This window comes from Syngnathus typhle, linkage group LG10 (assembly GCF_033458585.1).
Source record: "Syngnathus typhle isolate RoL2023-S1 ecotype Sweden linkage group LG10, RoL_Styp_1.0, whole genome shotgun sequence".
NCBI classification, from domain to species: Eukaryota; Metazoa; Chordata; class Actinopteri; order Syngnathiformes; family Syngnathidae; genus Syngnathus; species Syngnathus typhle.
In genome coordinates, this window is record NC_083747.1 from 6,536,127 (window position 1) to 6,549,624 (window position 13,498).

The following is a 13,498-nucleotide window of genomic DNA, read 5'->3' on the forward strand; positions in this document are numbered from 1 at the left end:
CAGACTGACATTGTTGATGTTGGGAGCAGGGTGAGTGCTTGGGGATGTTGTCTGTGCAGAGGCTGATAGTGATCGTTAGACTATAAATCAACTTTGGGTACTGCGTCGACGACCAAAACCGTGCATTGACTAATAATAATGGCCAGATTTAGTTTAATTGAGGGGTGATTTGTGTGCGTGTGTGTCTGTGTGTGTGTGTTTGCGTGTGTGTGTGCAAATTAATGTAAATTGCATGTTTTACAAAGCTATATATATTTTACACCACTTGAATATCGCTCTCAAGTGAAAATACTAATATAGCGTTGTAATTACTTGAATTAAGTTGAACTAGTATTTTTGGTGAGAATCAGTGATTTTCATTATTGTTGGTGATATTATTAATAATTTATTATATTTTATTTAAAATTATATTTTATTTGAAATGAGCATTTATTTATACAGTATGATGACCTGCAAAGTGAACCACCGTTCAATGGATTTATTATGGTCGTTGCCTAAAAACAAATCAGTTTTGCTATATCACAGCGACCTCTATAGACAGGAGCTGGAAAAACCTTTTCCAACTTGAAAACGTAATAAATAAGTAAAAACATGACCATAAATGGAAAATGTTAAAGTTGGCAATTTAACTTGAACTTAAAAGACTAACGTATTTTGATAAAAAGAAAATGCTCAAATAATACATGCACCTCCAAAAAAGCTATTTTCAAACTCAGTATATGTGAGCCATTAAGTATTTCTGGAATTTCATTTTGGTCATTGTCTTACAGCTCATGACCACAAAAAAAAACAAATTTGCCAAATTATTTTAATATACATTGTTAAAAATAATGTTTATTTAATGTTGAAAGTGAATAACTATTTATGAGGTAACCATATTATTTTTGTTTATTTAAAATCAACGAATAAGAAGCACCAACATTTATAATAGTACTATGGCTTACTTATGTGTTGGCTATAACTACTGTTTGAAGATATGTTAGTATAATATAGTTTGAGACAACAGTTATGTTTATACAGTATGTTAGTATAATATTGTTGGCACTAACCCATTTAGAAAAACGGACACTCTGACAGTGAGCGCACTGCACTGACTGTGGGTGAAAAGGGGAATGTCTATGTAGATAAAACTGTGTCACTTAAATGGCTATTGCTTTTGACACAGCCACGACCATGTTGAAGAATTGACAAAAGGTCATTAAAGGTTGAATAGGGTGATTCTGCTATTGCTGAAAAACACAGCAAGAAAATGGAAAATGTGTTTGTCCAAACACAAAGAATAGCAAATAAACATAAATGTCAACATAAATTATTCACTTTCATAGAAGTTTCTTTTTTTAAAACTATAAAACGACAGTATAACTAAGATACACTCTTTTTCTCCTGTATATTCAGCCTTGTTCAAATTACACTAACACTGTTGTGATGACAGGACTAAATTTTGGTAAGTTCACCTAATATGCATTGACACCGTTTTTGGTAACAACATTGCACATTCATACTGTGGCAGAAAAGGCAGATGTGTAATTTTCTCAGTTCGGTTCTTGCACAATATCCAGCCGTGTGCCGACTTTTCGGGCAGAAATTAAATAACATCTCTGAGTCCCGTTTATTTCCTTTGTCGTCAAACAGCTTCAGGTTTGAACAAAGACATTAGCTGCAGGCCACAATATTGTGTTCCCATAATATATACAAAATTATTCATTTAGTAAGGGATGTACGGTGGATTGTCTAATGCGTAATGAGCAGGGTTGGAGCTGATAATTAGGCTGTCACTTTCAGCCATTGCTTCCCTATACACCGCGGGCCACAATCCATGGAGAAATAAAGAAAATAAAGAACATGAATTAAAGAGATGAGGACCTAGAGATATGAATTTAAATAAATATATTTATTTAAAGCACTTTTGGGATTATGAGGGATAAATATGCATACGATTATGTCTTTAAGAGACTGAAGCTACTGCTTGAATATTTATCATTTTAGAGGTGTGTTGTAATGGCAAATGTGTTGAAAATATTTTAATTAGAGTAAATACGAAGGAAGTGTATTTTAAATCAGATTGCCCATTATTAAAAACACAGTATAAAAGAAAACGAGCAAACAAATAAATTAAGCCAAGTGGCGACAAGAGCTTTTGTTATTTCCGCACAAGGACTGAGTGCTGAAACATAGGAGATATGGAAATGATGGCTCAAGCAAAGACAATAACTTGTTGACCCTAAAACAATTTAGCATTCTGTCACAGGCTGTCCCCCCCCCCATGTTACCACTGTCCTTTGTTGGCGAACAAGGACCATCTCCCCCTGCAACTGAGACATGTCATAGTGTGGCAATCCATTCATTTTAAGGCTGAATTGTGTTGGTCTGTGTGTGTGTGTCTGTGTACGTGTGTGCGTCTGGCATAGAGACTGAAGGGGGGGGGGGGGGGGGGGGGGGAAGGTGACTGCACGGGGAGGAAAGTTTATCACTGTCTTGTCTTTTTGGGCCGCACAACAGACTCGACCCCCAACACAAATGTCTTTCCCTCTTTCTCTCCCTCCTCTCCTCTTTCAACCCCCCCCCCCCCCCCCTTCTTCACTTAAACATCCCGTTTGTCTATCCTCAAGGATGCCCGCCCATATCTTCCCCCCTCTAATCCATTTATCTGCTTTCATGAGTGCACTACTGGTTGAAGGCCGACACAAAAGCCGCCTCAGCGTGGCCCCGGCAGTGGGAAACACAACAACAACAAGCAACAAAAAGTTAGCTGCAGCCACAGCAGGGCCGCTATGGAACCCGGATCGATGTCGTTTTCTGCCCCCTTTTTTGCCTTGCTGTTTATGTGACACAATGGCAGTAAAAGGAACGGATGCCTCGGTCACAGGCTTTTCTTTCCAGAAGTGCTATGCTGCTGTAAGACACGCACGCCTGCCAACGGAGGAGGTTGGAGAAAAGGGAGAGAATGTGCGAGGTGTTCTCGGCACAGCGACACTCAAACACAAATAGAAACACGGAGCAGACTTGCCCGAGTGCTCGTTCAACAACTCAATGACAACTCAACAACCCATGTAGACCCCTGCTGACACAAAAGCCTGGCCTGGCATCGAGATAGGGTACACTTGAAAATAAACAGTCTCATGTTGTTGTGTGGTTATCTTTTATACGGCCACCCAAAGTGACGTTCTCATGTTTTGATCGAGCAAGAAAGATGTTACAAAGCAAGGCAGAGAGACTAAAGTTTTCCGCGTCTCAGATGAACATTCTTTCTGACTCTAAATCAAGAACGCAACAAAGCTTTTTTCCACTCTTCAATGATACAATATGCTTATTTGGCCCGCAGTCAATGCACTGCGCCAAATGCTGGGACATTAATTGGCAGGCCGAAAATCCGATATATTCTGCTCGAGTGTGATGTATAGTTGAAATCTATTTTAAGAGACCTCACTTCAACATGGAGATTCATTATTATCTTCTTGTTTGCTACATGTTTGTTGATCAAAGTTTTTTCCTAGTGTCTGTTTGTTAAAAAGGGGCACTGACAGTCCAACAAGCGCATAAGAACCCTCTCGTGTTCGGAATGGCAAAATTCGGGCGAGCTTCTGTTCCATTAATGATTCCAGCAAGCAATTAAAGCAGGTTTGCGGCAAGTTCTCCTTCATGATACGTACACAACAGCGCCACAGGATCAGCTAGCACTATATTTAGGGAAGGGAGAATGTATTGTGATGATTACTTCATGCACGCACGCACTCTCATTGTTTTGGAGGATCAGAATTATTTTTGCCTTAATTATCCATCAGTTTGGATCATGTTCTTTTGGGGTGTTTGTAATCAGAGATATTTATAGCTATTCATTGTCTCTCTGTAATTACATACTCATCAGAAGAGAAGTTTTTACATGTAGCATTTGTTTCAAAACATCAATTAGACAGACGGCATTGTTGTTGTGATCGCTTTGAAGTGAATTCCCTCCCCAAACACATTTTGACAAAGTTTTATTCTCTGTGATCGTACTTTTCTTTATTAGGAGAGGGGTTGTTTCACAATGTTCCTTCAAGCTTGGATGGATTACTGATGCAGTTTGACGTTGGTTATTGGGCTATTGTAATTTCATTCAAGTCATAAATATCGGAACATCGTGACTCCGTTCTATTCCTTTGCCTTTAAAGTTGTGGATTGTCTCATCAAATTAAGTCAAATGAAGAACTAACACGTTCGTATCAATAAGTTAGGTGCCATTGTGCATGTTTTCAAACCGGGAGCCCTGCACTGCTTTTTCCAGTCTTCGCAAACATTTCCTCTGTGACAGACAATAAAGTCCGAATTTCCCTGCCTTCCTTTCTGATGTCATGCCATTGTGGTTTAGGCTAATTCCCGGGGCTGTACAAAGTGGAGTGCGGCCATATGAAGTATCATACCACAGCTGCGGCTAAAACACAGGAATTTCCCTTAAGTGTAGGATCCACTCACAGCACATATGTTGTGCAGAAGGTGGCATCTAATACAGTGCACCATCTTTGTCAATAAAAAAATGAAATATTTGCTCTTGGACTTGTCTACCCTATCAATGTGTGCATAGGTGTATTTTGCTATATATTTCCTAATATCATAATAATAGTTCATATATTTTTTTCACTTGATTAAATTTGAGTACAATTATTTAAGCCTTAAATATGTAGATGAAAACTGTGTGATGTATAAGTTCTATATTATTTTTCCATTCGTTTTTTCGGGATTATTTATGAAAACATTTATCTTTAATTTCCACAATGCAATAGTCTTAATAGACAAGTTGAGCAAAACGAGAGTGTTAATAATTTAAAACACAACATTTACAATTCAGTCCAATAAAAAAGGAAATTCCCTGATATTCAGAACATGTTAAATCTTTCTTTCAAATATTTTAGCCATGAAAGGAATGTTGTAAATCTAAATTGCCACCACCTTGCCGAGACGAGGTTATGGACACCAGCGCCACATCCCAATGCCAGTTATGAATTATTTCTACTGTAAGGAAATTTAAGCTGTATTACACCAACCATGCCCTTGCCCAGAGCAGACAATTACAATGTCAGATGCTGTCACCCGGTGTACTGTAGCTAGTACATCCAATGCCGGGTCACCTGCCAGTGCTGAAACAGAAGAAGAGCGGGACAAGAGCACAATGTGTTGGAAATATCACTTCACACAAGCCGGGGCTCAACAGCCAGGATACGTCGCAGTGATACCGTTTGCCTCTGCTTGAACCGGAGGCTCTTTCTTCACGCCTGACGTTGCCCTGTACAGTACCCCGTGTAATGTTAGCCCTGTCACACGGCGCAGAATGCAAAGTTTCAACAGAAGCCAGCAATGTCAAATATTAACTGAAAATCTATCCACCAGAACAGGTGCTTTGGCAGTGTTAATACACGTCATGCAAATTCAGTGCGGAAAGGCCAACTTTTATTCTCCCTCAAGGATCCAGTTTGTAATCTTCAGAGTAAATCATTTATGGGAAACTATGCGTTGGTATGAGAATGCAAGAACAAAGATTTATGATTGGCTTTAAAATGCATCTTAAGAATATGATCCAAATATGTGGAGTCATTCCAATGTTTGAAGAATTCACCAGTAATTGTTTCACACTGACATTTTTGCAATTAGTTCTCTACGCTTTGTGCTAATACTAATTTGTTGTACAATATTTTGACGAGAAATAATGACTTATGGATGTGTTGCGGTCTGCTAAATTTCTCTGGGAACAACATAAACATTCTGGTTGTGTGTTGACAAAATTCTTGGTTTGCAGTCCTACAGGATTGCATGCGGTTGACAATCTTTAGTCTTTTAACAGTGGTTGGATAGAACTCTGTAAAATCACGCCACGTCCAAACTGCTCAGCTAATCTATTCAAAGGAGTGTCGTCCTCACAAGGAGTCCTCATGGCTATACGTGACTTCAGACTGTTGTTCTCAACAGATATAAAATATGTATGAACTGTTATTAAGACCATGTGAATCACAGGAACAAAAGCTTTTTTTCAGGGCAAATCATGTTCACATCAAAGCACAAAAATACATCTCCACATCTTGAGTAAATGCCATCGCCTTTTCTCTGTGATCCGTCTGAGCACATCTGTGGCCAATACCGTCTAACATGTGGTCAGCTCAGCTTGTACTTGCTTTCTTCAACAGCAACAATGCCATTAGACCCTTCACTGACAGCGCAAGGTACACTATATTGATAAATTAGTAGGTACACGATTATTAATTCATTAAACAACTTTTCAAATGCACCAAGGGAGTTTAAGAAATCAAGTCCCACAGGGTCAAACTATCACTCCCATAAAAAACTTTATTTCTGCATCTAAACAGTGGAACACATTAAAAAAAAAAAGTAGTTAACTGCTGTTACTATCAAAATGTCAGAACAATAAAGCACACGAATGAAGAAGGTGCAATGAAAAAGAGAAGATGTTTGTGGTGATGCTAGGGAACAGTATTTATCTTACTCATACCACCAAGCAAAAACAAATAATAATAATGAGCAATTGACAACTCGTGAATTGGTGTACTTGTAAGTCAAGGAAGTGTCGTACTGAATTGTAAGACTTGAGTGTTCGGCATTCGTGATTCCACTCTTCTTACAAACAAGTCTACATTAGATATATAAGGCAGTTATTTTGTTCAGACAAATGAAAAGTTTTTAGATGTTACCTGCTGACAATTTAAACTTCCTCAGATGCGGGAAAAAAATATATATGTATATATTGGGCATGAAAAGTTTCAACACTTATAAAACCAATTCATGCTCAAGAAAATTGAGAAAAAAAACAGCTTATTGCTCAGTTTGCATGTACAGTGCATATCACTGCTCTACTGAAAACTGTCATTTTTTTCATCTAATGAAAACCATTTGCCTTGCCGAACTGAGATTCACGTGACTCACAGCTCGTATGTAGAATCAGATGAGCAATTTGTTTTACTGAGTTTCAAGCAGATGTTTAGTTTCCAGTGACATCCAAGATCATCCATCTCTTAAAGTAGCCTGCTTTATACAAAGCCCAAAAATTACTTGCAACTTTAAAGTGAGCAAAAATAATCTCTCTTGATGAAAGCTTATTGAAAACTGTGAACTGGCAATAAAGTGGGAATTTCTCTCGCAGTAACAAAGGTTATATTGGTGTCGCTGAGATTGTTGTGCATTGAGTTTTGCCAACTGTTGGCATGTGGCAGGGGCACTGACAACTGGACTTATCTCAACATCCAAGTTCTCAGCAGGCCATCCCCTGCATGCTATTGGCTTGTCCAATGTTACAATGTCTGCTTCTGGAAGTACGGTGCAATTGGAGAGAAGAGATGGCTAAATAGTTGGCGAGGAAGTGGAGCATCTCTGTCCAGCCTGTGCGCCTTGCTAACCTTCCCTCTCTCTCTCGCTCTCTCACCTCTCATGTATCCTTTGCTTGGGTTACGAAGGCGCTTGCTGAGAAAATCTTTCTGAACTCCCGGGTCTGTCTGCAATGCTCGGGCTGCTTAAAAACCTGCCAGTGTAACAGCTGTCTATAGACTCGGCCCCGGATAAAGCACTTGAAAGTGGTACGACTTACACCATAGGGTGGGGCTTTATGAGGGGCCCTCCTGTGTGGTGGACGCTGCTGGGGCTGTTAATTGGCACATTCTAAAGTGCTGTATATCTGCCCTTCATCATACCAGCCACAGGCGGAGGCAGAGGGGAATCCCAAATAATTTATCCAGCACTTGTGACCCGGGTTCACTCCATTTACGCTACTTAATTCTATGAAAAATACTCCCGTTTGCAGTTTCGCTCATCACTTAAAACAGCACTTCATCACAATGAAAGTATTTAAGATATACATTAGTCAACATTTATTTATGTATTTAGTTTTTTGTTTTTTTTGTCTGTTTGTATATTACCTGATGGTTGCGTGATGTTGGGAAAGAACTTTTGAAGCACTATTTTAAGAGGCATGACTAAGTTCGCAAACAGCTCATGAACCTATGCACTCAGCAAATATGGCGTTCATATGACAAATTGATTTACACGAAGTACATCAACTTCCTGCCATTGCAACACATGAGGCACACATAAAAGACTGTCTAAATCTCAGCTATCAGCACATACCAGTGGATGACATATAGCGCACTTCTCGCAAACAAAAAAACGCGTTGAGCGCACTAAATTTGAATAAATTGGACAAAGAAATAAAGAAATCCTATGAATTACAGGAGTACAACAAATTAGAAAAAGAAAAGAAAAGATGATAAAATAAGGAGAAAAGGAAGTGCAGGATGAAGACCAGAGAAAAAAAGAGTAACAGAAGCTTTCGAGTGGATGAGCCGCCCATAAGGTTGCCAGATGAGCTTCAGCTTAACCGCAATCCTTCGAACTGAGACAAACATACGCCTCTATCTCCTGTATGCCTTCCACAGACGCCCCTAAACGATTGTAAACATTAATTCTGAAGAAAAGGGAGGCTTCCCAGGGGCCACTTCTGGATCACACTACTTCTGTGCTGGTGTGAGATAATCACCAGCAGATAATGTTCAGTTTGTCAAGACATTTCCAAGGAGTGACTTCACTCCACATCACGTTAGGGTGTTTCAAATGAGCCTTGGCAAATGGTTACGACTAGAGTACAAACCTGGAGATAAATGCCAGATATTTATGCTTGTGGCTTCATTGGCGCTGACAGTAACATTCCTCGGTTTTTGTGGGTGATGAAACTAATTAAAAGTTAGAAAAAGACTCATGATATCCCATAGCACTACATACGTCAAAACAATTTAGTCAGTTGCTAGTATAATTTCTGTGGCCACTTAATTACAACCCTGCTATCAATTAACCTTGACTTCATGTAGAGGTGTAGAAATGAGAGGGATTTTATAATCAAATTTAGAGCACAGTGAATAAGTATTGTTTCTATTCCTAAACAAGGAGATCAATCTGAGAGTCTATTTTGTTTGTTCTACTTCTGTTGATACAGTCTGAAGTAACTTATGTGAAAGAAACACTTCAGGTGTTTACATTTTTTTCTCTGAGGATTTTTTTTTCATTCCTCTATCAGCTAATTACTTACTGATTTGACACCAACCAAATCCCAACCTCTCCGGGTTTACATTAAACAGGCCGCGGCTCTGTGGTGTTTTCTTTTTTTTTCCCAATGAAACATTGCATATGTCACATTGGGTATGCGTTTCCTTTTGTGCTTTTTTTCTCTGCCTTGACAAGCACCCTAGGTTGTTTGAAGTCTCATTTATTTGACTTAGGTATCAGCTTCAGAATTGATTAGGCTCCGCTTTCAAACACCTACAGAACATTGTTGCTTTAGACATTTGGAGGAAAGTTCCCCCTTTCCCGAATCTAATTAAAGACATAGCACGTCTTGACATTATTACCATTTTCAAGGGAATACAAGAGGAAACGAAACATAAACACTCTGGACATGTGAAAGGAGGTATCCTATTCAAACTTTCACCTTCTCTCACTCTTTTTTTAACATTGCTTGAAAATAGAAACCTGGAGTTTGTTTAGGTTTGGATCTCCAGGGATTGAAAACATTTGGCCTATGTATTTAATTGCTAAACTTGCAGAGTGTCCCGGCTGCTCAAGGTCTACAAAGGTCTTTGCAGCAATGTTTTGAAAACTAGTATCTTCAGGAAACATACAGTATTTCTGGACAACAGAGTTCAAGTCTTGAACAACATCTTTAATTGTTTGAGAAACCGTCATACACTGAAGTGAATGTCCCACAGTGTGATGCGATTAGAATCCTCACACTCTATCAAATTGAACAACCATCTAATTAGATTACACACCGAATTCTGTGTGATGCTGAACACCATCAACTTCATATTATTATTCTTCCACGTTTATATTACTCAGTGCTCTGACTTATTATGAGAGCCAAAACATTCATGAAGAGAGAGATCAAGTTTAGTGCTCAAATATGTCCCGTATATTTACATGAATGTGAGGTACTTGTTATTAGGTCATCCTGTGAGAGAGAATTAATATCAGAGTGTTCAAGAAGATCAACAACTGAAAAATTCAGTCTGGAACAGAGGCCATTGTAAACAACATCATTATTTTGAGAAACCTTTTGACACTGAGAACCTTATTTAATAGCGTTGTAATAGTTTTGATATGTAATGTAGAGTAAAAAAAAAAAAAGAAAGGAAATGAAATGTAGGAATTTGTTTTGTTAAAAATAAATCACCTTTTCTGTTGTCCTATGCTCCTAATGTACTAATGTATTTCATCCCAAAGAAAAAAATCTCACTAACTCACCAAAACACAACAAGCTTTGTGCACTAGGACATAAAATGGCATTTATCTCCACTGTTACCCAAAAAGTAGTGTTCAGTGTGTGTCTATGCATTTAAGATGCCATCTATTTGTCTCCAGAAATATAAAGACTTAAAGGGGAGAAAAATATTCCAGGAAAAAAGGAGGGCACATAAAACTTCAAATGAAAAGCAAGAGAAGAAAGAACAAGTATGCAAGTGAAGTGGCACAGAAATTGGCCTGCTCAGACCAAAGAGACATGCTTTAAGGCTCACATTGGTGACATTCTGCTGGAGAATCACAGTCACATTCATTGGAGCTTTCCACATCGCGTCTATGTGGCCAATCCACGCTGGAGGCCCAGGGAGTTTGGGTCATTGAAGGTTTGGGACAACGTAGCATGACACACACGCACGCACGCACGCACGCACACAACGAGAGAAAAGCCGAGTTGGTTTCCCACAGGGCAGAGCTGAAAGCTACACCATGTTCAGCTGGTACGACATGATGAAAGTGAACTGGAACACATTGTGCTAGACTGGCACTAAGGGGACATCGCCTCGTCGTGATCTTTTTTTTTTTGAAGCATAAAGTTCTGTATTTGCTTCATTTATTTATTTTTTTGTGAGTATGCTTCACATTGTCAAGTGGAGTTACAGAAAATACAGCAACTGTTACCATTTAGGCATTAATTGATTAAACTACTTCATCTTCTGAAGCAACTGTGGAGCTAAGGCAGTTCTGCAATGATAATTGTAGGGTGAAGAAGATGGAATAAGAAGACATACTCCGGCTTTAATAAATAAAAAAAATCATATATATATATATATATATATATATATATATATATATATATATATATATATATATATATATATATATATATATATATACAACCAACCTTTTTTGATTGTTGATTTTTTTATCATAAGCCAGCGCAGAACATCCCTCCCCCACATAAATACACTTTGTCAATCATGTTTTGAGCAATGTTTTGTGTGTGAGGGTCAAAGGCGACCTCTTGACTCAGGGAGTTTATACATGCTAATGAGGTTTGCACTCTAACCTCACAGCTAACTGCATATGGCGTACACACACAGCCCCACCCTTTGTCTTTACGTGGGATCAGGATATTGATCATTGGACCAAGTGGCGAAGCGAGAACAAAGTCAGATGACGTCACAAAATGGGATTCTGCTGTTTCTGATTCACTTTCAAAAATTCAGAACAATGAGATTTTTAATTTTAGATTAAAATCATCAAGTTGTGGTCATGTTGTTACGGGCAAATCTTAGCAATGGCTATTGTTTGAGGAAAATATTACACCATTTAGTATTAATTTTGAGATAATATTAGACACATTAAAATATTTGTATTTAAACACATACTGCATAGTATGTGTTAAAGTTGAAGCTTTGAAAGCTCACTTTTCATAGTGAAACTTCTACATTTGCAAGAAATCAAAGCCTCTTTGTGGGGCTGGCCTTAATCCTTTCTCCGGCATATAAAGGATGTACCTTTAAACTGGCTTTCACTCTTCTGATAACCATGCAAATTGCTGAGAGGTGGGATGCCATTTCATTGACATTGTTTGTTCGAATAACGTGGTGCAGGGGAAAGGTCCAGTCTCAGACATTCCACTGAAGCCCTCCCCTCTGTGAAGTTGCCTGACGAATTGTCACAAGCTTGTTATTTAACATTAGTTTCTTGCATCTCTTCCTTCTGTTGCCCTAACTAATTCAATCTTTTGGGGAGGTAATCTCATTGAATCCCCGCAGGAGGTTTGGGGGATCTTTACTGCTTTTTTTCTCTCTATGTCTCTCTCCCACTTTTTTCTCTTTTCAACTTGGTGCTGAACACTTAGTTCAAAATTTGACAATTTTCTTATTATCTCTAAATAATTATTTGAATTGTCATTTTGAAACAAAGCTCAATTTAACTACATGTTCTTTTGTGTATTTTTTTTCCCCTAAATACATAGGCTACAGTATTTGCAAAATGACAATGCATTTCTTAGGTTATTTGTTATATTTATTATTTCAAAAGTCTGGGAGTGGAAGTACCTTGTTTGACACAAATATGTCATTATCAAACATAACCCTAATACTACTACTAGTAGAGGGATATGAACATGAATGACACTGTTCATTGTAAATGTGCAGTACAAAGATCAAGGCGATTATTCAAATAACAATTATTAAATAATAAAATAAAACCATCAGCGCTGTGACCGACTTAGCAAGTATCAGGCTGTATGACTTTACTCATCAACAGTCCACCCTAAAGGGCATCAATCAGACGTCACATTGTAATAAGATCCAGAAGTGTGCTCAGATCACAGTAGGGCACGACTAACAGCCATATCCCTGTGGTAGCAGTGTGACTAAGAGTTTAATTTGGGAGCAGCCGTCACTTCAAAGAGAGACGTGAGTATTTTCCTGCTTATTTGCACCCCCAATGGGGCTTATCCATTAGAGTATAAGCATGCCTTGGTCTTCTGCTTTTACACTAATGCCACCCCGATTGCCTAATTTCTCATGTCAGCAACTTCTTCTATGCAGAAAGACGATGACAAATTAGGGAACAATTGAACATGATTGTGATGCACGTTTACTGTGCAGCAGCAGGCAGCCCTAAAGCCACCATGCTTTTTTTAAATGCATTTTTCCTCTTCAATTTATGTTTTTTTGTCAGAGTTCATCCCCGGGACACATCAGGAACCATTTGTGATTTGCAGGCAGTAAGCAGTCACTGAGGGAACCTCATGGCCTCCAGCTAATTAAAAACATTTAGACACTCGGAACAAACAGAAGAATCAGTGGTGGTTTGGATTGTTTGAGAGGTCATGTGGCTTTGTGCATGTGGGTGTCACACTTTACACTGGACTTATTATTGCTGTAATTAAAATATGACTACTATATGAGGATACAACATAAATATTGAATTTTAAATATATAGATGTGTTTATCAAATGTTTACATGCACTAAAGTGGGAACGTTTTCAAACTGTCAAACAACAAAAAACTCTGCATGTCACAAACTCCAAAATACAAAAAGTTTCAAACTCTCGGTCTTCTTTGAAGTAATACTCAAATAATGTTACAATCCAAAGAGTCTCTTGCTTAATGTGGAGCCATGTCTTTGTTAACATAAATGTATTGTTATAACCTATTGGCAATTTGTCACAAGCAAGCATTCACCTTAACTCAAACAAAACAGTCAGCGAAGCAGG

General features: G+C 38.4%; 1 protein-coding gene across 6 annotated transcripts in view; it reads right to left on the bottom strand.

Annotated features, from left to right (window-relative positions):
* irx2a (iroquois homeobox 2a) overlaps nucleotides 1-13,498 on the bottom strand; it is a 186,694-nt gene that overhangs the window by 99,019 nt on the left and 74,177 nt on the right. The window lies entirely within an intron of this gene.